This window comes from Mercenaria mercenaria, chromosome 1 (genome assembly GCF_021730395.1).
Source record: "Mercenaria mercenaria strain notata chromosome 1, MADL_Memer_1, whole genome shotgun sequence".
NCBI lineage: Eukaryota > Metazoa > Mollusca > Bivalvia > Venerida > Veneridae > Mercenaria > Mercenaria mercenaria.
Window position 1 is genome coordinate 15,008,539 of NC_069361.1, and position 27,946 is coordinate 15,036,484.

Here is a 27,946-nt window from a genome sequence, read left to right on the forward strand (position 1 = left end):
ACGCCATTTTGTCTATGTTCTTTTGTAAATGACGTCAGATTGTGTGTGTATTCTCGCGAAAAAGCCATCCTTGAAGTTGTTACGCTAAAGTTGTTTATATGAAAATAAACGCTTTTTGTCTTTCCATATAAAATATATAGTAAATGTAAGTATTCTAATATATTTATCAAAGCGTATTTTTCCTGCTAAATGTTAAGTTAATTCAGTTAATTTTATTGTAATTTATTGTCATTATTGCGCAGTGATATCATGTTAATAAATATTAAATGTATAGTGGTGACTAATCAAACCGAACTATATTTGTTGATCTCTGGTTACCTCGCAGTGAGTGTCACATTTATCCGGACCGCACGATCAGAGGATAGGAAATTGGAAAGTTCGTGGTTCAGCGCAGTTTGATGGAGCATTACAGTATCATTTCTCATGTCAAGAAAAAGGTTATTGCTAATGTTTTCTATAAAGAATACTCAAGTCATATCTCAGAGACCGTAACTTATGACATTTGTCAATCATAACTTTAATAATTTCCGTGTGTTATGCGTGCGCCGGTATTAACAAAAGGTAAACAGTATCATGTATTATTTATACATTCACACGAATGAAATCTGATCAAAGGCAACATACTGACTGTCAGCAAGTTTTCGTGAAATTTATTTATAGAGACATTTCAAGTTTATAAGTGTAATATTTTAGGCTTATAAAATGATGTTTGAAAGTTAGGTAGCTGATAAAAGTTTTGGTGCTGGTTATATTTCACTGACAGTGCCATTTAGTAAGTTCATACGCTATAGAACGTCTGAGAAAAGAATCGGTAAATTAAATTAAATGATGAAAAAATTGGAAGAACTATATTATAGTGTTATTTATCAGAAAATTGCTAGTAGCTTCGCTCACGGTCCGGCCTACCATTTGCTATATTTGAGTGATGGTATGCTGGAGGTGTGCTAGGAATATTGAGACAGAAACTCAATTGAACAATTGTTTGTCCTCAGCCAATTGAAAAATGAGATTAATTCCCTCAAAACTCACCAGGATGCTGGATTTTATGTTTGAAATCACTTCCACCTTGCCCCAACTTTAAAACGCGCCCACGCACATGTTATACGTACAAATATAATACAATACTGCCCATACACTAGTTGATTTATGGGTCCACCAGGAGCGCCCCGTTAAACCGTGCGAGCATATATCATTTAATTTTCCGGAACATCAGACCATTTTAGAAATTTTCTTGCTCATTTCTCTCGCAAAACATAGTAACAGTAATACCTATAATAAATTGAAAATCGGTAAGAGACCGAACGACAGACCCACTCTCTGATTATATTCTTAGATGTACATGACAAAAATGGAATTGATATTCATGAACGGTTGAACTGATAAAACTGTAAGAATTCTACTAATATAACAAAACTCAATTATTTTGCTTCTCATCTCCTTTTTTCTACACGCTTATCTTAGAAAAGGTTGCTTGAAGCTTGCGTTGGTTCAAGATAGAATTATGCATTCGTGATGTTTGTTATACCTAAAATAATCTTTGAAAAAAGGTGAACTTAAAATATAAAAGATATTTGCTTGAATTTGCATAGAATGAAATAGACAAGTGTTATAAGAGTAGCCAGTAGCGTAGCTACCAATTAGTTCTAAAGACTGCACATACATTATTCAAGCATAATTTACTTTATTGATAATTTCGGAAGGTAAGTTGGGGTGGTGGGGTGGTCGAATTATATCTATAAAATATGCCAAAATCCACAATCGCTGATCTACAATTCAAAATTTTCACACGGGACCACAGCCCAGAACCACCCTAATTTATTCCTCCATCCGTGTATGTCTCATCCTCTTGTGGCTTGCTACGCCCCTGGTAGCTCATGTTTTACTGAGGTGTCAGTTATATAATCTATGTGTATATATATTTACTGCAGATTGGAATCATTTTGCTTATTATATATGTCAGAGGTCAAAATTAAAAGCTATAGTTTTGGTCAAATTGCTTCTTATTTGAAAATATGATTGAAGTGTACTTATCATGCTTATAGTTGTCAAAAGCTGTTGTAGTAGAAAGTAGGGTCGTCAGTGTAACGTATGCGTTTAAAGAAGAATATTCGAATTTCGAGATTTTCTGGTATATGAAATTATAAGCATTTACTAGGCTTCAATATGCTTTTAATATGCTTCATATTTCCGTCATGTTTATCTTAATAAAACACGAGGCAACATTCAACAATATGAAAACGTTAAGGCATATGTTTCGTATGAAAATGCTATTTTACGACAGCGTGAGTGTTCTCAATCTGGAAAGATTATGTCATTATCTGGTGTTTGCTTTGAATAAAACGGGAAAAGGGGAAAGAAAACAACCACTACAACAAAAACACATTACAACAAAAACGCATTGAAGCAATTGATGGTTTAAGAAAAAATCGCGTAATTGGTATTGTTCAAATATAACACAATGTGGTTGTTCTTGAAGTGAGTAAAAGATAATATCATTGAACGTAAACTATAACAGGCAAAAATATCACTTCAATTAGAATAGCTTCACAAGATAAACACAATGAAATTTATTGCTTCATGCAACTATGCACTCGGTTATTTGTTCAAGTGCGAATATTTTTTACAAATGAACTATTTTTACATTGTAATATTAAGACTAATGGTGTGGATTTTATTTCCTTATTTGCAGTATATGCAGTGCATGTCAACAAGAGAGATATCGCTGCTATTCATTTAACAAGATTCATTTGTCCAGTATTTGAGAATACGTTAACTGAAACTTAAACTGAAACATTAAAATTTGATTAAACGCCCATTTCTATACAATGACATATTATATAATAATAATAATAATAATAATATATTAATGACTTTATTTAAACCAACACCTGCCCCCTGAGGACATTTACACCTATTGTCAAATACCAGTGCTTAAAGCCTTACATGGTACGCCCAGACGGACTGCATATAGAGGTTCAAACCACCTGGTTAATGGTGCTATCACTTATTATTTAAAAAAAAGAATACCACACACTACCCTACCCATAGAGCCTAATTTAATTTAAAAAAACCTTAAAAATAAAAATGTTAAAATGAAAAAACTTTTACAAAAATTAGAAAATTTCACCTGCTGTTATCGCATATAAAACAATTATCAAGCAAATTAAAACATTGCCATGAAGTCTCTGAAATACAGTGTAAAATACGGCCTAAAGAACTAAATTCTTCGCTTTTTGGCAGGTATTGGTATGGACGGCTGCTGCCTTTGAATGTGTATTTGACTTTTGTCTTTGTTTTTTTTTTGTCAAACAGGATTGAAGATTAATGGGAATATCTAGAGACGTATGCTCGATACACAACTAAAACTAAAATTTAGAACAAAAATATCTTTGGAAAAAAAGGTGGACAGTCATGAAGTGCATGTAATATAAGACAAAATGTATATTTCAAAAAAAGTATTTCCTACTCGTTTGGATAATTCAGTATATATACCGCAAACAATATCTAACTAGACCTCGCATAATATTGGCTGTATTAAATTATTTTCATGAAACCATTTTTTTTTACAGAAAACAGTCTTAATATGTTGAGCGTTTTATCACCTTTTGATAATTTCCATAAGAATTACCAAACGAAATATTTTGTTAAAAAGGCAATCACTTTTGGTTTAGATGTTTTCTAAATAAAATGATTTTAAACTCGACTATTCGTTTCGAAGAATAGGTGAAACAATTGCACTCACCCGTTCATCAGTGTCCGCTTCGGTGTCCACTTTGGCACGTGCGCTGGTATCGCAGTAACAGCTTGTGAGAATGGATTAAAATTTAACACCATTATTCTCTGTGACGATATATCTTGCATTGCATAGACTACATAATACTTTTTTGCTTTTTCACAAAGTTTTGCCCCTTTGGTGAAATTGTTGCATGTAAGCTGTTTAAATGAATTGTAACACCACATAATTGGGCATGATTTAACATACTTTTTCCATTCTAAGAGGTTGTAAGTGCATGGGTTTCAAAAATTTAAAAGTACACAGTTCCACAAGCCTTCGATAGCGTTTGATTGGAGCATGGGTCATATTTTCCGCTTAAATAACTATATATTACAGAAAGCGATACTGCCTTTTTTCTCATTTTGTCAAGTTTATTTCAGTTATTAACGCATAAATCTAAAATAAGTAGTGCATACTTAAATCTGTATTTTAGTTACATTCCCTGTATATTTCATTCTTTGACAAAAGACAAGAAATGTTATTATGATAAACTTATGTTTCCAAGGTATATCGACGTGGTGTTTGCCCCTGTATACCGATAGCTGTTTTGCTAGATTCGTATATTAATCATAAATGTATAAACCGATGACCAGTGGCCTTAAACTCTACTTACTGGTGGTTTCCAAGAATCTACAAACAATGAAAGATTACCACTTAACCCAAGAGTTCATTTGATAAACATATTTGTCGAAATAAATTGTTTATTAGAGGTTGCTAATAGAGTTTTTTCTTGGTACATTTTATCTTTTAGGAAACATCTCATGATAAAGGAACATCAAGACATTGCGGCAATTAAAATCACACCATTGTTCTGTTAATATATGTATGAATTAATACGCTTCAATTCAGGAGCAGCATCACATGAAAGAAAGATAGATAGATAGATAAATGGAAACATATATCATGATTAACAATCACAACATAGAATACATCAATAAAACTTATAAATATTATATTATGTACTAGAAACCCAAGGCACGTTCCCAATACAAAGAATTATTATATACTCGTTTTCAATCTCTGAACCGGAAACGTCAATATTTTCATATATTGCCGTCTGAATTTCATATTGGGTGCGTTTAAAAGTGTGTAGTTGCGTTCTTTTTTTATTTACGTCAGCACTGTCAACTCTATTCAGGCTGTTGAACAACTTCATAATAATTATCATATTAATATGTGAGGATTCGTATGTAATAAAGACATTATTGCCTTTGCATCGGGAAATATGTACTCGTAATAACATTCTACTTCTACAGCCGGGCAATATTTCTGCTGCAGAACTTGCTTATTTCTCGATACAAAGCTATTACTGAAGATAGATTGGCACACAATTATAATAATACTTTAAAAGAACAACTCAAGACAGATTTATGATTACATTATTTTTACTATTAACAAAGAACTATGGCAATTAATATCTAATTTCGTTTAGATTAATGTTTGGCAGAAATTGGTCACAGCTTCACATAAATGTCAATATACAAAATACATATGATATAAAGTATATGGTTAAAAATGCAGATGTCGGGGCCCTGATAACAGAGGCCTAATACAGTATACTTTTTTTTTCAGGCGCCAATTTGGGTAACCCCTTTTATTTCAAATTGTATACATATACATATATCGATACATACAACCACATGATATGTACAATCACATGAATAAATAATGTAAGTATCAAGACATATTATTTAACATGTAATCTTAATGACCTATTATCTTTAAAATAAACTTTGAACATTGGTATAGAGAGGTACCTACAACATTTTTCTTTAAACTTTGAATTGTACACATAATACTTTAGGAGTAAAGCAAGATAATTTCCAGCTCGATTGCTACAGGTATCATACAAAAAATTGAAACTCCTTTTCTGCAAATTAATTTCAATATTAAATCTTTCTTTTGAACAATTAGTTAAGTCAAATAAAAACTTATTAACATGTCTACATTCAAATGTTAAATGCTCTGTTGTCTCTTGTTGTTGACAACAATATGAACATAAATTGCTGTCGGCTTTATTTATTTTATACAAAAATGATTTAGTTACTAGAATGTTTTGATTTATCTTGAATTGAAAATTTTTTAATTTGACTTCCTTGATTGTTTCTAGATTTTTGCAGTATAATTTAAATTCTAATTCTGAGTTATGTCCTAATGTTTGGTTCCATTTATTTGGTATGGATATTTCGTTAATCTCTGTAATGGTATCATAAAAAGAGCTACTGCCCTTTTTATCTTTAACAAGTAATTTTAAATCTGGGTTAATATCTACGTTGTATTTGTGGACATCTGTTCTATATTTCTTATCTTTTCTTTCCACTCGTTTGGTATATTAATCATAATTCTATGTAGGTCTAAAACTGTACCATTTACTGAATATATACGCTTGAACTCTATCTATCGTATAAAAATTCCCATTTTCATTTAGAAGATCTATAATATTGATAATCTTATTCTTGTACCAACTGCTATTCATGTATGTTTTGAATCTAATCTGAAATTGTAATTATTCCAAAGAGGAGAATATGTACGTTTAATATTTGGACATAATTATTATGTGCGCATTTATGCTTTGTTAGGGTGTTTGATTTAATAATTATGTCCAAATATTAAACATCAGCATTTTAAACAATCGAGGATTCCTCCGATAAGAAATAAAAAACAACTCTGACATTTATTGGGAAACGACCTACTTCCGCGTGCAGAAACGAAAGGACCCAAAAGGAGTTTAAATTGCAACAAGTATATTGATATACCAGCAAGACATTAGCTAAAGACGGGTCCCCACAACAGGATCGGAGCTCCTTCAGTAAACGGGTTTGAATGGTTAACATTAAAAGCACAATAACTAATAATAAGGCTCTTATTTCTGCTGTAGTCATTAATCTTCATGGAATATAAAATACATACCTATTAAATTATGCATAAATGATATGATACATTAAGTTTGATCGTAACGACGTAACGGGTTCCGAGTTGTTATGGTGGCTGACTTCGGATCAATTTTATGTCACTAACTTGTGCTCTTATCCCGTCTGAGTGTAGGGTACTTTCATGTGAGGAAACTATTCTTCCAGGTCTCGTCTGAAATAATATCAGGAGGAAACATGCAATTCTTATGGACCATTTTTTTTTCAGGAATATGTTCAAATGAGCTATATAGTCAAAAAATTAATTCTAACATGGCTCGATTTGATTGCCAGTGGAAAAAAGAAGAATATTAAGCTCTGTATATTCTATGATAAACATCGGTTGACGCGCGGACGTGTCAAAGAGCATTATTACGTCAGTTATGACGTCAAATTGCAACATGACGTCCAGTTTATTACTACCCGAATAAATGAAGTCCAGCATAATTTTTACCGAAATATTCCAGTGAACATTCAGAATGAAAGGAAACAAGGCGCATTCTTGTGGATTGTCGTCTGATTTACCACGGTTCATCGTTCAGATGCTTAGATGTTAAATCACTTGGGCTAACACCCCCGTGGTTCAATTCCTGCGTATCTGAACTCTGAACCGTGATAAATTAGACGAAAAAACACCCGAAGGCCTTGAATACTCAATAAATAGAACCTTTTAAATACAAATACATTTTCTGATCAAAGTTCGTTAACCTATTTCAGTTAGATTGGTTTCCGTTATAATATATTATCGTGATGAAAATGTATTACAAGAGGGCCAAGATGGCCCTAGGTCGCTCACCTGAGAAACACACCATAATAAACCATAACAGTGTAAACATAGACCTAGTGATTGCATGGAAAAAAATATTCTGACTAAGTATCATTAAAATTGGAGCAAACACAAGTATTTTTTATTTGTCCTAGTGACCTAGTTTTTAACCCCAGACGACCCATATTCTAACTTGACCTAGATTTTATCAAGGTAATCATTCTGACCAAATTTCATGAAGATCAATTGAAAAATACAGCCTCTATCACATACACAAGGTTTTCCTTTGATTTGACCTAGTTACCTAGTTTTTGACCCCAGATGATCCATATTCAAACTTGACCTAGATTTCATCAAGGCAATCATTCTGACCAAATTTCATGAAGATCAATTGAAAAATACAGCCTCTATTGCATACACAATGTTTTTCTTTGATTTAACCTAGTGACCTAGTTTTTGACCACAGATAACCAATAACCAAACTCAACCTAGATTTTATCAATGCAATAATTCTGACCAAATTTCATAAAGATCAATTGAAAAATACAGCCTCTATCGCATACACAAGGTTTTTCTTTGATTTGACCTAGTGACCTAATTTTTCATTCAAGATGACCCATATTCAAACTTGACTAAGATTTTATCAAGGCAATCATTCTGACTGAATTTCATGAAGATCAATTGAAAAATATAGCCTCTATCGCATACACAAGGTTTTTCTTTGATTTGACCTAGTGACCTAGTTTTCGACCCAAGATAACCCATTTTCAAACTCGGCTTAGATTTCATCAAGATTATCATTCTGACCACATTCTGACCAAAATTCATGAAGATTAATTGAAAAATACAGTCTCTATCTCATACACAAGGTTTTTCTTTGATTTAACCTAGTGACCTTGCTTTTGACCCCAGATGACCCATTTTCGAACTCAGCCTTGATTTTATCAAGGCAATCATTCTGACCAAAATTCACGAAGATTAATTGAAAAATACAGCCTCTATCGCATACACAATGTTTTTCTATGATTTGACCTAGTGACCTAGTTTTCGACCCAAGATAACCCATTTTCGAACTCGGCCTAGATTTCATCAAGGTAATCATTCTGACCAAAATTTCATGAAGATCCGTTGAAAAATACAGCCTCTATCGCATACACAAGCTAAATGTTGACGGACAGACAGACGACAGACAGACGCCGGACATCGAGTGATCAGAAAAACTCATCTGGGCATTGCTCAGGTGAGCTAATAAAATGGAAAAAAAAATGAAAACGGATATCCCACAGATACTCTAACACGAAAAGTGAGACCCAAAGTTGTATTTAACCTGTTCACAGACGACAGTGGAAATTTATGCTAACGTCCACGTCCTCTAGCAATGGGTTTAGCGGAACTGTAACAAGTGCAAAATACAATATAGAGAGATTTGCAGATGTGCTTATACGGAGGTGTTCTGAGCTAAACTACTCCCAGTAATAGTTTCCGTGAAGTGGAATGCAGTATGCAGTATTTCTCTTGCGCGTTATGGGACGTTTTATGGTTCAATAGATATCTATCCAAAACTAATCAACTAAACACTATTTACTTTTTGTTTAGAAAATAAAGAAAACTCATGACCCAAATGCAAGCTCGGATATCATGTTTTAATTCGACTCCGCACGTTAAGCCTGATGAAATTGTATGGGATCAAACTCTATAAATGTGATATAACACAAAATATATGGAAAGCAGTGATACATTTTTATTGCTTGATAAAATGTCAGATCTCAATCTGACATGTTAACATATTTGAATTATAAGATTTTAGAACTGAAGTGAAGTTATTTATTTCAGGTAAGAATGGAAGTTAGAGAATAGGTGCGTAGTGTACCTTAGATTAACCTTTACTGCGAGATTTCATCTTAGAGAACGGTTCCACCCGTACGCCGGTACAAATATTACGAACCACTTTGCAGTAAAAACATGTAATTCAATATTTTTGATAAATACATTTATATTAATACCTTTTGTAGATTAAATTACTTTAATTTTGGCATATATTTAAGGCAAACCCGATAAACAATATTTGAATTTGTCTTAATGATATAAATAAATGTATATTATTATTAAAAGAGACCATTTGTACAAAAAAAGACAAAAGAAACCACGTAGGTCAGTAAACTTGTTATCTAAGCATTGTATTAAATATTCCATTATCCCGTTACGGAAATGTGTATCTCATAATCGTTGTAAATATTTAATAATAATTGGATAACCAGAAATTGTTATTCCATTTCATTAAATATTGTACACCTCAGAAGCAAAATGCGCAGAAAATAATCAACTCAGTATTTGGTTTTTAAACCGACAGCGGTTAGCTTGGAAATGTTCAACCACCTCTGTAATGCAAACAGGGAGCTGTTCACGTTCGCCAGTGGAATTACGTATATTCTTAAATCTGGAGCCAAGTCAGGAGAGAAAGACAGCCAATTCATAAGAACATTGTTCGCTCACCTGAGAATCAAAAGTAACAAAAACTAATCCTGAGCTGTTGGTTAAGTAGACCCGCCAACATTATGTTTCTTCTACATCTTACCCATTTTTAATTACTTTGGATATAATTAAATTGTACTTGCTGTTGTAGTTTTGAACTCATTTGCTATAATTTTCCGTTACACTTACTTTTTGTTGCGGGTCTTCTATGCGATCCATGACTCTATGGCTGTGTTAGAGTTGCTCTGTGTTTCCTTGGACATCTACCCTTACCTTCTAATTTTTCTATTGGTAATATACCAGGGGAGAAAGACGGCTAATCTATAGAATACACATTGTTCGCTCGCAGAGAGCTCGTTGTGTAGTTAGCTACGCGTAACCTTGCTTTATTATTATGAATATTATATTGAAAGACGATGGCGTTACCACCAATGTTAGGCTGCATAAATAGAAGAAATTCTGTGTGAAAAATATCACTGACGTAAGAGGATGGCATTTACGTTTTACTGTAGAAATACTTAATTCGGGCGACGAAAATTGCTCAGCCCGCTCGAAAGTGTGTACTCGACCATTTCCTGTCATGTTCCTATACACACTGAGGCGTATATCCCGCCACTCACTGGCTCACAAGGCGGTCAAGTCGATCAACATTGACTTTAAATGTGTCGGAAAAGAGTACTTGGCTACTTAACATGTGCTCGACACCACTGTAGATACTGTTGCTGGTTGGGACCATTCTTTTGGCATCTTGCATACAATACAGTTTGATATAAACGTCATTGAACGAACACCGAGTGAAAGTTGCAACCATGTTAGTTGATGTTTTGTCTTGCCGTAATGGTTGTGATTCGAAACATATCAAAATGGGTTTGCTTGAATGTGCATCCTATTTTAGGGTAGTGGCCTTTGACATATTGCGTACACGTTATTATTAAATAAAAATGAAATATCTGTGTAATTTTAATATTATATTTTTCTAATAGTTATGATTTTAAAGATTTTTGTATAACCTGCTACCTACCAGCAAAGTAGTTAACGACTCAGATGGCCAGTGATTAGTCACGGTTCAATTATTTCATTATTCTTATCCTCAATTGCTAAATTGTGTCATTACAATTGTAAACCATTTTATTTAGGGACAAATGTTGATGTTACACTATTTCAGGGTTTGGTCATGTGTGGTCTATATTACACTATGCCTGACAAGAACAAACACAAATACACCAGGTCAGGTTAATTTATCAAATTATCAACAAATTTGGACCTTTACAAAGACCATCATCATATCATATATTATTGTCATGAATGAATGAGGGTAGCAAATCATATTGAAAGAAATGTTAATTGCCTTGACAACTCTACTGCACATGTACAATTTACAAGATCTATTATCAACTGACTGTTCTCAGATCTAACATTTGCTAATAGAACAGTAACTGTCCTGCATCAGCTTTAAGATTAGAAAGTCATAAGCAGGTCAGATGACACCGCGCTTTTGTTATGCTGACCTGCAAGTAATTGGAAACACCTAGAGACATACAGTGTATATCATTATATTACCATTTGTCAGTCCAGAAATATTCACTCTAGGGAAGATAAGCAACTGTCACTTTTGATTATTTTGTAAGAGTATTATAATTAATTTTGACACAAAGACAATGTTCGAGATCATGCAATTCTAATTAATCACCTATTCATTGCATAGAACACTTAAGTTCCGGTCAGACCAGATCAAGATATATTTAATAGCCGGCCTGTCGTTTATATTCACATGTATATGTAATTGTACAGAAAATGCGAGTTATTTCTACAATGACAGTAAAAGTTTACAGAAAAAATCAATCCCATTTAAATGTTTACAGACAATATCTGTTCAAATACATTCCGACTTTTTATCGTAGCGTTTAAACTGTTACATTAAACCTATGCGAGACTCTGTGGTAGTGTGGATAAATGAGCCGTGCCATGAGAAAACCAACATAGTGGCTTTGCGACCAGCATGGATCCAGACCAGCCTGCCTGCGCATCCGCTCCATGCTGTTCGCTTTTAAAGCCTATTGGAATTGGAGAAACTGTTAGCGAACAGCATGGATCCTGACCAGACTGCGCGGATGCGCAGGCTGGTCTGGATCCATGCTGGTCGCAAACCCACTATGTTGATTTTCTCATGGCACGGCTCAAATGTAACATGGCTCATCGAAGCAGAGAGTAAAACAGTTTATCGCTTGCCAAGAGGTTTAATGGTAAGATGGTATCCTGGCAGGCTTATATAAAACATATATGAGCCATGACATGGGAAAACCAACATAGTGGGTATGCGACCAGCATGGATCCAGACCAGCCTGCGCATCCGCGCAGTCTGGTCAGGATCCATGCTGTTCGCTTTCAAAGCCTATTGTAATTAGAGAAACCGTTAGCGAACAGCATGGATCCTGACCAGACTGCGCGGATGCGCAGTCTGGTCTGGATCCATGCTGGTCGCAAAGCCACTATGTTGATTTTCCCATGGCACGGCTCATATATATATTTGAATGATAACATGTTAGAATCTATTTCATTGAGAACAGGTGCATAATGTATTTCAGATGCAATAAACTCCGATATTTTATCTTTCGCGTAAGACGGCGAAAATGTTACAAAAAACTACAGCAATAAACCAAGTTCCCTATCTTTTATTAATTTATTGTACATTTTGTTAATATGTAATGCAACTTGACCGATTTTCATTTTTCTTTTATGTAAGGTCGAAGCGAAAAACAAACAATATTTGAATATGTCTTAATGAACTTTTAAACGTTTTGGTAGTTTCCTGTAAGCTGTACCCATGGACATCGGGCTAAATATTTTTTCATTTAATTCAAAATCTCTTATATTCAACATAAACCTGTACAGAAAATTGGGAATTATTGTCGGTTTCAAAACCGTTTGGGAGCTTATTTACCTTTAAATATACTTTCAGTAGTCTAACATCGGCGACTGAAGACTTTCTTGTGTTCTCTCTCTAATAAGCGTTATTTAGGCGATAATGTCTTTATGTTCAGCTGTTGACGAAAAACCATTTTAGAAAGACGCTATGAGACGCGACTGCTGGAATAATACTTTTATAGAAATCCAGAATACTTATCTGGTGTTTGACAGATCTATATTGAGTAAAGCTCGTGTTTGTTTACGAGAATATCACTTTGCGAGCAATACTACTATATTTGTTATATGCCTATAACCTCTTTGAAAATATGTACGTATCATTTTCTATAGATTATATACATTCTTTTGACCTTGAAATTGATTGTACATGTTGTATGACTTAGAAGCACAATGCTCAAGTTCAAAATAAAATGTTGTTCTTTTTTTGTAATTTTGAAAGTGCAAGGTCAGTATACATATTAAGCATCTTCAGTAGTATACATCTGGTATAAAACTTTTATAATATTAATCTGGTATAATATTGTAATATAAATACGCTACCGATGTTACAAGAATATTTATATGTGCAATATTGACGGCAATATCGAAGCTTTAATTTACTTTAACAGGAAGTTATAAATAAAAAGAACCCCGTATGTGTTTGAAACTTTGACATTTGATCATTCATACTTATTTGTGTTCATTTTAACCGCTAAATGCAAGTTAGATTTTTACTGGTGGGGTTGTTTAAAATATGATTTCCCAACCAAGATAGAGTTAATTTAGCATAAGCATAAATTTAATAAACATACTTTGCCTGTGGAATGATGAAAATATAAAGCCTGTTATATTATGATTGCAAAGAAGTTTCATTAGTATCTATACATTTAGCTTAAATTTATCAGAAATGAAGAAATGTTATTATCCCCATATGCCCATCCGGGTTGCGCAAACGAAACAGAGTGGAGTTTAAATGAATTCAGAAGTTGCACACACTTTTAAAACTTGCCTTTGGGTCATAGTACAGAAATATGTATATCATATGCAAAGGTAAACTAGAAAAAATATTAAAGTAACATTTCATTAATGATTTCATACTAATCTGGGGACGGAGTAGCTACAGAATTTTATTAAAATCAACGAAACGGGGTCTACCACCATGTAATGAGTATTTTTTAATACTTAAATAAATCTGTAACAGAATAAAGGAAAAGTTAAAGTTATAATAAGATGTTGCTTACATGTAATTGACCACGTTTAAGGATTCTTTATGTTCTCCGTTTTGATACAACAAATAGAGCAATGTATTACACACACTACGTTATATAAAAATTCCTAAGTTAAGATGCTGCTAGCTGGAGCTAAAATGTACTATTTTGGAGACGATATTGACTTCGTGTTAAACCTAAATGAAATAAAATCAAAGCGTTTTCTTTTTCAGTTCGGACATTAAGTATAATCAGAGAATGCCTACATAGATACTTACAAATATTGTTTAATATCTAGTAATAAATCACTAAACTGTTTAAGGAGGTAGGTTACCTTGTTACCAGGTGTAAATTCAAATTAGTTAAACCGTAGCAATTTATTGTATTTCGTTTAATTAAGTTAATGTTTTAGCTGCTACAATCTCACGTTCTCTGTCCCATTGGGTACAAGTTTTATTCGGGTTGCAAGTATATGACCCTCCAAAGGTATTTTATATTGAAAGAAGAAGAAAATATAGATATTTAACACTTTTCAGTGTATTTTGGTTTCACTGTTATCCGTAGAAGTCTGCGTAGTTGATTATTTTATTAGTGTTCGCGCTAGTTTTCTAAAATAAGCTTAAAATGTATATGTCGCGGGGCTCGTGTTTCCACGGTTACGCAAGTTCTCTCATTTTTAATCAACTATGTATGATAACGGGTTTTTCGACGGCTTCAGACCATTCTGTTAATAGTCAACATGGAATATTAGGGTAATATTATAAGCAGAATCTCAACACTTTACATGGTTCCCTATTTATCTTAACATTTAAAGTAACCATGGTAACAGAGATGTTTAAAATATCTTATATCTTGCTTTTTATCGTAATCATTTTGAAAAAAAGATTAAATAAAAATACCTTTCTCGTTTAATGTAGCTTCAAAATATTTTATTTCTAAAGTAAGTAATATGTTCATGTTATTTGCATTTCAAGTTTAAAATACTTAAATCAGTAGTCCTCATCTGACATTTTTATGGAAAAATCATTTTACTTACAATTATTATTCTCATGGCTAGTGTTGAAATACAGATAAAAAGCTGAAGTTGTGTTCCTTATATAGACCAGTGTCAGCGCCTTTGAATTTTACATTTAGATATATAGCCTACGGGATTCATTTCCATGGTAACATTAATTTAATTCACGAAATCACTATTTTCTACTGATATCTGAACAATTTTAGAGCATAGTTTAAGTATATAAGTACCGAATTATCAATAGAAACGGAAAAACAGGTATTACAAGTCAAATGTCCAAATTTTTGCGCGGTATCTTACACATAATGTCATGACGCCGATGACGTCGATGACGTCGATAACGTCATTTTAAAGCAACAATGTTTTATAAAGTTTCTGCGGCAATTTATTTCCGAATTATCAAGCATCAGTTCAGACACAAGTTAATAATTATTTTTGAGAAAAGTAAGAAAAATAAATATACGAACACATTTAGTTTGTCGTAAACGTTGTCGTAAATCCTCAAGTTAGCTTCCGATTAGGCATGCACACATACAAATATTACGGTAACCTACCTCCTTAATATTTATTTGGTGTAAAATTGTGCATGAAAATACACACCGATCAAAATTTTGGTATGTGGAACGAAAAAGCGTGATAGCAGTGGAATATTTGGAAGTGTTAAATCGAAACATTAGCTCTTAAAATGATTAATATACGTTAAACAGGACGATCAATTAGATAAATACGGTTGAATTGAATTGTACACCAATTTATTTGTTCAGGACCAATGTTTTCAAAACTGAAAGATAAATCGATGTTAATTGTCTAGATCGTATTTCTTAATTTGCAGCAGAATGCAGCATTGTCCGGACGAAATCGAGGATCGATTTATTTATTTATGAGCAAAATCAAACACTTAACAGTTTTATCGATCATAGATAAAACTCGCGTAAGCGTCACGGATAGTTTCGCTACATGGACATAATTAAGAAAGAGCGCATAAACATTATTTTAAGCTCAATCACGAATAATTTTTATTACTCAACGTCCGTCAGCCGTCAGCATTTCTTCTAACGCCATCTGATGCGGAAGTTGATGAAATTTGACCCGGGTGATCCTCAGATGATGCTTTTTTATTATTATTATTACTATACCACATTTATAAAGCACTCTTTTCATACAAAATATGTGCGTTCAAAAAAGTGCTTTACAAAGACATTAAAGAACATATACATACATATATATACATGTAAATACATTGGTAAAAGATTAAAAGGAATAGTAATTAAAAAAGATCATCCTTAAATTTTGCTCAACGTTAAATCACATTACATATACTTTTAAAGGAGAGCAATCCCTTTCTCAACACGAAACAAACCTGTCATGCTGTTGTTATTTTTGTTTGTTTGTTTTGGGTTTAACGTCATTTTCAACAGTATTTCAGATTTTGTTATTTTATATAACATGTGTGAAGATATGTGTTTTCAAAGAGTTTTTAAATGCGGACAGTGAGCTTGAATCGCTGATGCTTGCTGGGAGGGCATTCAAAAGCTTTAGAGCTGCATGCTTGAAACTTCTGTCACCATACTTTACAGTTCGACTCCTCGGAACAACTAAAGACACTGGGCCATTTGCCGACCTTAAGTCTATAAGGCTTGTACATGTCCAGCATATCGACAGTGTACTTGGGAGATTCATTGTGCATGGCTTTGTATGTAAGTGTCAAGATTTTGAACTCAATTTGGTGCTGAACCAGAAGCCAAGGCAACTCCTTCAAGACTGGTGTAATGTGATTGTATCGCGGAGTCTGGGTTATGATGTGTGCCGCTGTGTTTTGTACACATTGAATTCTTTGGAAATTCCATACAGCAGCGAGTTACAGTAGTCTATTTTCGATGTAAGCAGAGAGTTAACAAGAGACTTGGTAGCATCAGCTGTGATGTACTGCCTAATGTGGCCTATTTTTAAGTTGTGCATAACTAGCTCTACATAGAGAGTTAACATGCTGTGTCATGACCATGTTTGAATCCATTCTAGCACCGAGATTCTTCACACAAATTGATGGTTTAATCCTAGAGGGTCCTACTTTCACACAGATATCTTCGGGTACTGTGAAACAAAATGACCTCAGTTTTGTCAGTATTGAGCTACAGCGTGTTCTAATGCATCCGAGAGACTGATCACAATTCGAGATAGGGCTTTTTCAAATTTGTAAGAACACTGTCTCGGTTGCACCAAGGAGTCACCAGACCTTAAGACTGAATAGTCATCAAACAACATCCCCTCCGTAATCGAGGTCCAATTTAGAAATGATTTAACAGAAATGTTACTCGAACAATCCTCTAGAAATTTTTCAACTTAATTGGATTCCATCACTTTTCCCTTTTAAGTATATTGCAGGAACTTGATCTTTCTGAAAGAAACTGCATGTTCACTATCAAAATAATATTTATGTGATCAAATTGTTGAAGTCGTTTCGATTTGTCACCTGGAGGCGTAGAAAGGTTTCAACGGAGTCATGACCCTCGATTTTGTCAAATTCTTTGATCCGTGCTATTACTCCTATACCACTGGTTTGAATTCCGCCAAACATCACAGGGGATTCCTCTGCCAAGCCTAACTGCGTATATCGTTGGAATGCTATGGGTCAGTGATTTTGCCTGACGTTATGACCCTTTATTTGTGGTATTTTGCAATTTCTGCATGGTAAATGGTGGGAGACAAACGTTTTTCGTGAAAACCAATCTATATGTTAGTGACGTTTCGCCCCTCTACAAAATGCCCACTGTATACTGCTGCATCACTAGAATATCACGCAGTAGACACGTGACATGATCCCCTGACACCGGACTGACCAGCATCCTTGAATTATCCTTTTAATACTGAGCGCCAAGTGAGGAAGCTACTAGTACTATCTTTCACGTCTTTGGTATGACGCAGCTAGGGAACGAACCCATGACCTCCAAGCACTCGAAGCAGGCGCTCAACATTGCTAACTCATCGAGTATATAAACGCCGATCAGTGTAACTAACCCTTCGAGTAATAACCAGAGGTCGATTCACCTAACTTGTATTTACAGTAATTTTGAGCGCCCACATTCCAAATACATGCAGTAACGAAATCTTGATAACATAACCAATATCAATATTTGAGGAAACATAATTATAACTGTTTTGGAATATAACTATTTGATGTATGTACAGTACCAGACATGCACTTAAAGGTTAAAAAAGTTCAAAGGATTTTTATCGCTTTAATATAAATGAATAAATTTTATAATTATCTAACATATATAATATTTGGAATAATTAATGTGGCTTGTTCCGTGTTAAGTCTAAACAAATTCATCTGAAGAAAGAAATTATTTCAGAAAATGCAAAGTTCAAAATACTCCAGATTTTCAAGAAGTAAATATCTTATGCACTGAAAGGCAAGCTGGAGAATGTTTGATCTCTTTTAACTAACAATTACAATTTTACATTTTCCAATAAAAATGGATTCAATGATTGAATTTACACAGATTACAACATTCCATGGAATTCGTTATATAACGGGTTCAAAATCTCAGTTTCAAAGGTAAGAAGTTGTTTGCATTAATTAAGATTATAAGCCTTTTTAGGCTTTTATGTGCTCGCTGAATGTAGTGCACGCTGATTGTAAGGAATGTATCTTGGCAGCTTTGAGTTTTGTTATTAAACACGTTTGATGTTTTTTTAAAACTGTAAAGGCCTATCTGTTATATGTAAGTGAACGAACTTGAGTCGCTGTCTGATGGCTTTTAGAAACGATTGAGTAGTCGTTTCGTTTTTATTTTATTTAGATTTGAACATAAATAAAGCAAAACTAAAAAAAATCGACGAAGTAAATCATCCATGGAGTATATACAATAATTCGTATAGGTGATGGTTCAGTAAAGAGTACAAGGTGCTCGCTCAGAGATAATATAATTGCTTTAAGCAGAATATAGTTCAATAAGAAAATATAATTGATACGTGCCGTTGCTCATGACTCGGCGTTTTCGATGCTTAATACCTCGATAAGTTTCCCATATTTGTAGTGAATGAGTCAATTTTCAAATACTGGAATGTTTAGAATAAAGAATTTTCAGTAATCAACAATTTGTTTTTACGTGTTTTGATTAAGTAAAGATAATAAATGAAAGCTGGATTTAATAGTCATCTTATACGTTTTATTATTAACATTCAAGATGTCAATGACCAGTTCAACAACGAGTTTGCCAGGTACACGCATATCAGTCTAATCATTTTCTTGCACTAAAGACTATACAGTATACAGGTAATATAAATACACAGCCAAATAGCTGTTTATAATTAGGATAGAAGTTGACCCGAAACACCTGTTCATTGGGATTTGGTTTCAAAGAGGATGCCAGAACCCATATCAATTTAGTTTGATAACCTCGACGGCCTTTACAAATTTGCCTTATAATAATTAGTAGACTTTGCGATTTCAAGACTGTATTCAAATTGTCCAAAAAAATGTAAGCATCTGCTACATAACTATTTTTCCTGAGGTCAATCAATTGTATTTGATGTAACATTTCCGATTAAGCCAGACCTAAGGTGAATGTTTTAAGTTGCATTCATGACAGATCTTTTAGAAAGACGTAGCTTTCAGAAGAATACTGTTCTTTATTTGACCATTGTTCAGAGTTTGAAAAATTATGAAAATAATTATCGCGTTTACATGTATTGGATAAACATATTACAAACATATTATATTAAACTGGATATGCTGATAGTCGGAAGTGAAAACAAAAAGAAAAGAAAAATAAACATGATTTTATGATTGTCTACACTGCTAAAAATTACCCATATGGGATACATAGATGAAATAAATTGTGGGCGGAAATGTCAGATCATTTAGATCATTATAGAAACATGACATGTTTAGTTAAAATAGATATATGGTTTCTTACGTTGACGTTGTAGATGCGCAATTTATTTTTCTGTTTTATTTTTTATTTGCTTAGGATAACTCCATAAATTGCCGTAAAAGTTACATTACAATTGTCCTTTTTTACTTCTATCACTTTTTTTATCACGGAGAAGATAAGATAATTTCAAATTTTAGGATCAGATTATTGACAGGACTATTTGTGATCTGTTTTAGCGACTTCACATGAAGTCCTATAGTGACTGTCGCAACAGGATTTAATTTGACAAAAAGCGCCTCTTTCTGTTTCAATTAATTTATCTAGTAAAGCAGAATAAATAAAGCATGGATCTATTTCTAGAAAAGATACCAGAGTATCCATTTATGATAGCTAATCGGATGTTGTGTTGTTGAGTAACGGATTTGTTTGCAAGTGGCGGATTTGTTTGAAGTTCAAGATATGACTTGTATTCTCTAAAGCTACAGTCACACATACAGATATGTTCGTGCGTTGAGGTACGGTGCGGATGAGATTGGTCTGGGGGAGGGGACACGGATAAGTACGGAGCAGTACGTCTTAGAACGGTAAAAATGGTGAGAAACGGGGAACAAAAAAATACAGGACGCGAATAATTACTACGTTGAACTACGTTTTTATTTGCGCCTGGCAACTTGCCCAGCGCGTGGACGGGTCTGCTGTGAACTACAATGAACTACGCTTAAGTACGGACAGCCTCGGATAACTACGTTCAGCTACGGATCAACACGGCAAGGTACGTTTCAGTACGGATAACTACGTTTTAGTACGTTTAACTGCGGATGAATAAGTTTCAACCAAGTTGGACTAAAGTCACGCTCAAATGGCTACGGATCGCTCAAACTTTTGTGCATGTTCAAAAGTTGGAGAAACTTGCAAGTTTGGGATAAGTCTTGAATACGTTTTGACCAAGTGTTGGTACGGATTGATACGGATTACTACTTTCAGGTACGGCTCAGGTATGGATCGATACGGATTACTATGTTTTTATCCGTGGCTAGACGTAGCTATCCTCGCCTTATATGTGACTGGGGTTTTAGCGCTTAATACAAGTTAGATTTAAACTGGGCGTATTATCAAAATTCGATTTCCTTTTCCGGTTGCCTGACCATGACTGAGTTAGTTTAGCAAAGCAAAGTGAAAGTTTACCTAATTACCAATACAATACATGACCTATTGTATTACACTCATATTTGTAAAAGACTTACATTAACACGTGAAATATATATTTAGCTGAAATTCATTAGAAATGTAATTTTGAAGAAAAAGATTATTCCCCCCACCCCCTTTGCATTTATCGGCTGCAACCAAGGTAGATTAGAAATAAATCAATTCAGAAACTACATGCGGTTTTGGATCAGATTGTTTGAATATTTCGATATCTGTCAAATACAAACGAAAAGCTAGAAATTATGTTTATATAAAAAATATTAAAATTTTTAACTTTCACATTAAAGGGCTAATTGCAAAGTTTGGTACAAGTAGATAAATCACATTTATTATAATAGTCCTATTCTAAGAAATGGGGTTTATAGTTCCTTACATTAAACTCTAACAGAATATACAAATACTGAAATTGTTATAAAATGTGACTTAAATGTGACTGACCATCTTCAAACTACAGATTTATATCGTAGATGTAAATATCGTTGCTAGAAGTCAAGGGTTGAAAGGCGGACTAAATACGTAAACTCACAGATATGGTCACTGACAAAATTTTCATTTATCGAAGCAAACGTCGGTCTCCAATAGGCTGCCAGATCTGATCAGATACCATCGGCTGGCAGGTTATTAGTCCCCTACTGGTTGAAAATCAGTTTCGGGGACTATAGGAATGCGCTTTTCCGCCCGTCCGTCATTCCGTCCGTCCGTCCGTCCATCCGCAATTTCGTGTCCGGTCTATAACTCTGTCATTCATGAAGGGATTTTAATATTACTTGGCACAAATGTTCCCCATGATGAGACGACATGTCATGCACATAACCCGGACCCCTAACTTAAAAGTCAAGGTCACAATTTGAGGTCAAAGGTCAACAGGGCTTTTTTCCTGTCCGGTCCATAACTCTGCCATCCATGAAGGGATTTTAATATTACTTGGCACAATGTATCTCATAATAAGACGATGTGTCTTGCACAACTTTCAGACCCCTACCTCAAAGGTCAAGGTCACACATGGCAGTCAAATGTTAACATGGCATGAACAGGGTCTGTTTCGTGTCCGGTCCATAACTCTGTCATCCGTGAAGGCATTAAGGGATTTTAATATTACTTGGCACAAATGTTTCCCATGATGAGACGACGTGTCACGCGCAAAACCCTGACCCCTAGCTGAAAGGTCAAGGTCACAATTTGAGGTCAAAGGTCAACAGAGCTTTTTTCCTGTCCGGTCCGTAACTCTGTCATCCATGAAGGGATTTTAATATTTCTTGGCACAAATGTACCTCATAATAATACGATGTGTCCTGCACAACTTTCAGACCCCTAGCTCAAAGGTCAAGGTCACACTTGGCAGTCAAATGTTAACATGGCATGAACAGGGTCTGTTTCGTATCTGGTCAATAACTCTGCCATCGATGAAGGTATTTTAATATTACTTGGCACAAATGTTCCCCATGATGAGATGACTTGTCATGCGCAAAACCCCGACCCCTAGTTCAAAGATCAAGGTCACAATTGACCTCTAAGCATGTCAAGGGTCAATAGGTTTTTTTTCCTGTCCGGTCCAGAACTCTGACATCCATCAAGGGATTTTAATATTACTTGGCCTAAATGTTCCCCTAATAAAACGACGTGTCATGCGCAACACCCAGAACCCTAGCTTAAAGGGCAAGGTCACACTTGTAGATCAAAGGTTAATGAGATATTTTTCCTGTCCGGTGTATAACTTTGTCATGCAAAACAGGATTACTTGGCACAAATGTTCACCACTATAAGAGGGAGTGTCATGCACAAGGATCTGGTCTCTAGGTCAAAGATCAAGGTCACACAACGATGCCAAAGGTCAGATACAAGAATTACTTTGTCTGGAACACTTCTTCTTCATGCATGGAGGGATTTTGATGTAACTTGGCATAAATGTTCTCTATCATGAGACCTGTGCAAGAACCAGGTCCCTAGGTCTAAGGTCAAGATCATGCTTACAGGTCAAATGCCAAATTCAAGAATGACCTTGTCCGGAGCATTTCTTCTTTATGCATGGAGGGATTTTGATGTAACTTGGCACAAATGTTCAACACCATGAGGCACTCTTGATTTTTTTAGAATTATGTCCCTTTGTTGTTACTATAAATAGCTTATATTGTAACTTACTTATTACAGGCCGTAGGGAAAAATCGAGACTAGTATTCTGTGGTACAACATGCATGTTACATCCAATTTTTAGGTGTATTTTGACCTATCTCTACCTGGTAATGAGTTTGTGTGGACTTATATGGATTTTTTTACTATAAATAACGTTACCTTTTTGATAATCAGTTCATTATGCTATACTGCAGTAGAGAAAATTGCATGGCAATATTTCATTCACTTGTTGCCATTTGATATTTGTTCTGTTTAGTAGTTTGTCTGGTAATGATTAATGGCTAGCAATAAAAGACTCATGTTTTGGCAGTCACCATTCATGTTATGCGGTTGATTTTTCTTTGAAAGTGGTTTTTCCTGTCAGAATTTTGTCCTTGTTTTCCATAAAGACATAACCTTGTTTAGTTTTCACTCTTCAGTTACTTAGAAGAAAGAATATTTTGTCGATATACTGAAGTTTGAAAATTGTTCAAAAATAAAAAATAACATTATTTAAAATAAGAACTTCTCGACCAAGAAATATAAATTAGGTAAATCAGGGCTATGGTGCATATGTTTTATCTAAACCCTCATATTTACAGAGAATTTTAGTAGCAACCGATTTTTAGGTTACATTTAGGCTGACGCGCTTACTGATTTTTTTTGAAGTCTAGAAAGTTCATTTATAAGTACTTGTACATAAAAAATAAAATGTTTCTGTAAGCTCGAAACAATATTTTAAAGCAAAACACTTGCCTAGTATGTAAATTTGAAGAAATTTCTATTATTTAATGAATCATAACATAGAAAGAATATGTTGTGCAGTAAAAATAAAGTTGTACAGCATTTACAAATATATAAACCCTGTTAAATACGTGATAGAATCAGAACTATTTAACTCCGCGTAAGCTTTTGGAACATACAAATTGGTCCAGAAATATATGTAATGTATAAGTTTTGGAACATACAAATTGGTCCAGAAATATATGTAATGTATGAGTTTGATTTGTTCTATATGAAAAGAAACTTATAAAAATTATTCTTGGTATGCCCAATTCAGCAAAGAGAAAACCGCGGAGCGTACATATATACGGTTTTGGACATACGCTTACGCGTTAAATATTTATTTTACCCAAATATGTTTGTTTTATATATTAGATATGACTTGTTCTCTTGTTGTCTTTAAATTATATTCTGGTAGTCATACCAGGTTTAAATGTGGAGTTCTGCTTAACCCGGGACTAGAGGGCGTGGACGGTAGCTTACATTTCCACTACCATCCATGAAAAGGCTGAGTCAAACCGTATGAAAACATCAGTGTGTGTCTCTAAATTATATTCTGGTACTTATAACATGTGTAAACATTGAGCTCTGCTCAACCCGGGGCTAGAGGGGGCATGGACGGTAGCTTGCATTTCAACTAGGGTCTATGAATGGGCTCAATCAAGCCGAGCCTGTGCATGTTTCCTGATTAAATCTTTTACATTTTGTTTGTTGCATGAACACAATTATAGGTCATATGGCGACTTTACAGCTTTGAAAGTAGAGGACGGCCCCAGGTGCCCCTTGGTAGAACAACCAACCTTCCGGGAACCAGCTGGATGGCTTTCTCACATGCAGAGTTCAACGCCGTGAGAAGCTCAAACCCACATCGGTGAGAGGCAAATGATTTGAAGTCAGCAGCCTTAAACACGTGCTTGATTGTGCCAATAAAAGTTGATCTCTTGGTATTATGACTTCGGACAAGTTGTTGAGTGCATTGATATGCTGTCAGATTGATCCAAAATCCAAAATATATGTTGTATTTTATTCGATCTGCTTTTTTGTCACTGATGTTAAAACCTTTCTCAAGGCAGTTATTCCATTTTCACTGTCTTGTCCATTTGTTGACAATAGGTAAGTGTGAGGATGAAATGCCCCATATTCTTTTAAACCCTGAGTTTTCTTTATATAGGTAACGTTTCCAAGGCGGTGCCCCTCTTTTCAACTTGCCATTTTGGCCGTTTTGTATGATGTGTTATGTAAATTGTCTTGAATGTTGGTATTGTTACTTTCCTTATCCCACTGCAACCGTGCGTGCTTGCGTTCCTTTATGTGTGTGTCGGTCTTGTGCGCGTTTATGTTAACACTACTGTAATTCTAAGTCTAAGAGGAGGTTCCGTTTTTGGTTAGTGGCAAGCCATGTCCTTTCTTTTTTCACTTCCCCAGACACCCCAACCTTTTCTCTACCCCAAACCTATTTTTGTATCTTTCATATCATTAAAATATAGCTGTTGATGGATTTTTCAAGCAAACCGTCTACTACAGTTTTGTATTTTTGGCGGACCTACCTTTATGGTTTGGCTGTGTTTTCTGTGATGTGTGTTTCCTGAAAATCTACCGTCTCCTTTTGATTTTTGTTGTGCAACTAAAACTCAATATATTTTACATTAAGTCGTGGTTGCAGGTCTACAAACACAGTTCAAAGGTTAAGACAACTTTAATATAATTATGTGATGAAGTTTTCCTTTTGAAAAAATATCTTGATAAAATATTTTAGTGAAAGATGACCATAATACATCCTTGCATTATATGATTTATAACGGATAAATGAGGCTGAAACATTTGCGACAGACATTTTACTTTTGTTCCAACACTGAAAAACAATTTCTAAATTATGAATCAAATAAGTTTTATGTGCGAAGGATGTAGCACCGTCATTATCTCTCACGAAAAGACGCAGTGAAATCTAGTCTGCTATTGTTTAGTATTGTTCCATGCTATAATTGCAAAGGATTTCTTGGGACATAATCAAATATGACCAGATTTTTCACTCGAACATTGATCATTCTGGAAACAATGATAATACATTTCTGAATGGAAACAATACATTTTAATGACATAATTTAGGAATTAAGTAATTCTCAGTAAGTTCATTGTACTTTTTTGAATTGGCGATCTCTGAACTATACAAGACGTCTGGGCGTTTCTTTTCAGGACGGCACACAAAAAAATGAATGAGAAAATGTTAGTTACCAAAGAAATTCTACCAGTATTACTAAACGTATTCTAAATTCATCAAACTGATAGATTCAAGAGAAACTTTTCCATAAAAAGACTTTGAAGATTGATTTATCAATGTCGATATCATTCCAGTGTAATATTTACTCTTCATGTCATTTTTTAAAAACTGTTTTAAACTATAAATATTCTAAATTTTAAGGGCAAATATACAAAAACATTTCAGAAAATGATTTGCTTCTCTGAGAATAAAAGTATGAAAATTAATTCAAGCTATGCTCTGTTCTCTCTGTCGATCTAAAAGAAAACCATGCAAGCGTAATATACTTGTTGGGAATAAAGGAACGCAGCGGAGTTCAACTAAACTTCGCCTAACAATAATTAGAGTATTGAAACAAACTGGAGTAGATATCCAGAAGGTATTGGTAAACCAATTCACGTTATCAAACTTTAGACAGTTGTAACGACAGAGTGCGTGATATATTTGGATTAAATCAAATTAATGTAGGCAGTATAAATTGGAGGTCAGATACATTAACCAGTATCTCATGCACATCTTGTACACACCGCAAAACACAAAACAAAAAAGTTTTGATATAAGTACATCCTTAAAAAGTTAGAATAACGAAAATAATGACCCACTTCATATAATAACAAGCTTTGTAAGAAGATAATGGTTACATAAGATTGCACCCTCTCTTAAGAGTTGAAATCATAAGAAACTTACATGTGACACAGATGAACAATGCTACACTGATGGAATGATTCTAACAATACTTGAGGTGCATATTTTTGACACGAACAAAGCCATATTTATTGACGTTCTCTTACTTGAATTCAAGAGAAACATATTACGAAATGACGGTTTATTATGTTGCAACTACTTTGAGATCGTTCTTTTTTTCAAAGAAATAATATCAGCTCAAGCTGTATTTTTAGGTATATTTGCCACAAGTAAATGCCATTCGTAAAGGACTTTGTTATAAATGCGCACTGCTCGGCGTATTAAGGTAGACTTTTCTTCGCTCAGAAATAAGGACTAATGCGGATAGTGTCTATTAAAGATATTTCTGGTCACATATTTCTGTAAATCTGTCAGCGATGAAAAACTCATAATTCCCTGGTTATCAGATGTCTGTATGATGCAGCAAGCCCACCAGTGTTATATATCATACCTTGCCGGAAAGTACCGGAGGTTGATACAGGCTATTTATTCACATGATTCCTAATTACCGTAAGTTTGAGAGGTTGTATCGATATTCTAATAGGGAATTTCAACACTTGCTACATCAGACAATATAAAACAAATAGACATTGAGGACAAAACAAACAAATTAACGAACACAGTAACACACTTACTTAAGCAAATTTTGAACGACCGCTTAACAAGGCAATTAACAAAGGTAGATATAATTTATTTATGCACATAATTCCTATTAACTGTTAATTTGAGCGCAAACTTTACAAGAAGTATTGATATCGTGATAAGGAATCCTCTTTAGAGTTCACATATCAATGATTGGGCGAACCGAAGTATAAATATTTGAATTTGTAACATTTTGCACTATCTAAAGTATCAGCAAGGAACATACAGACTCAAAGGATGTTTTTATCACATATAAAAAGAAAATGTTTGATAAGTTTGAAATAACTAAATACGATTCATGTTGAGAAAATCATAGAAGTATCATTCAAGGAAAAG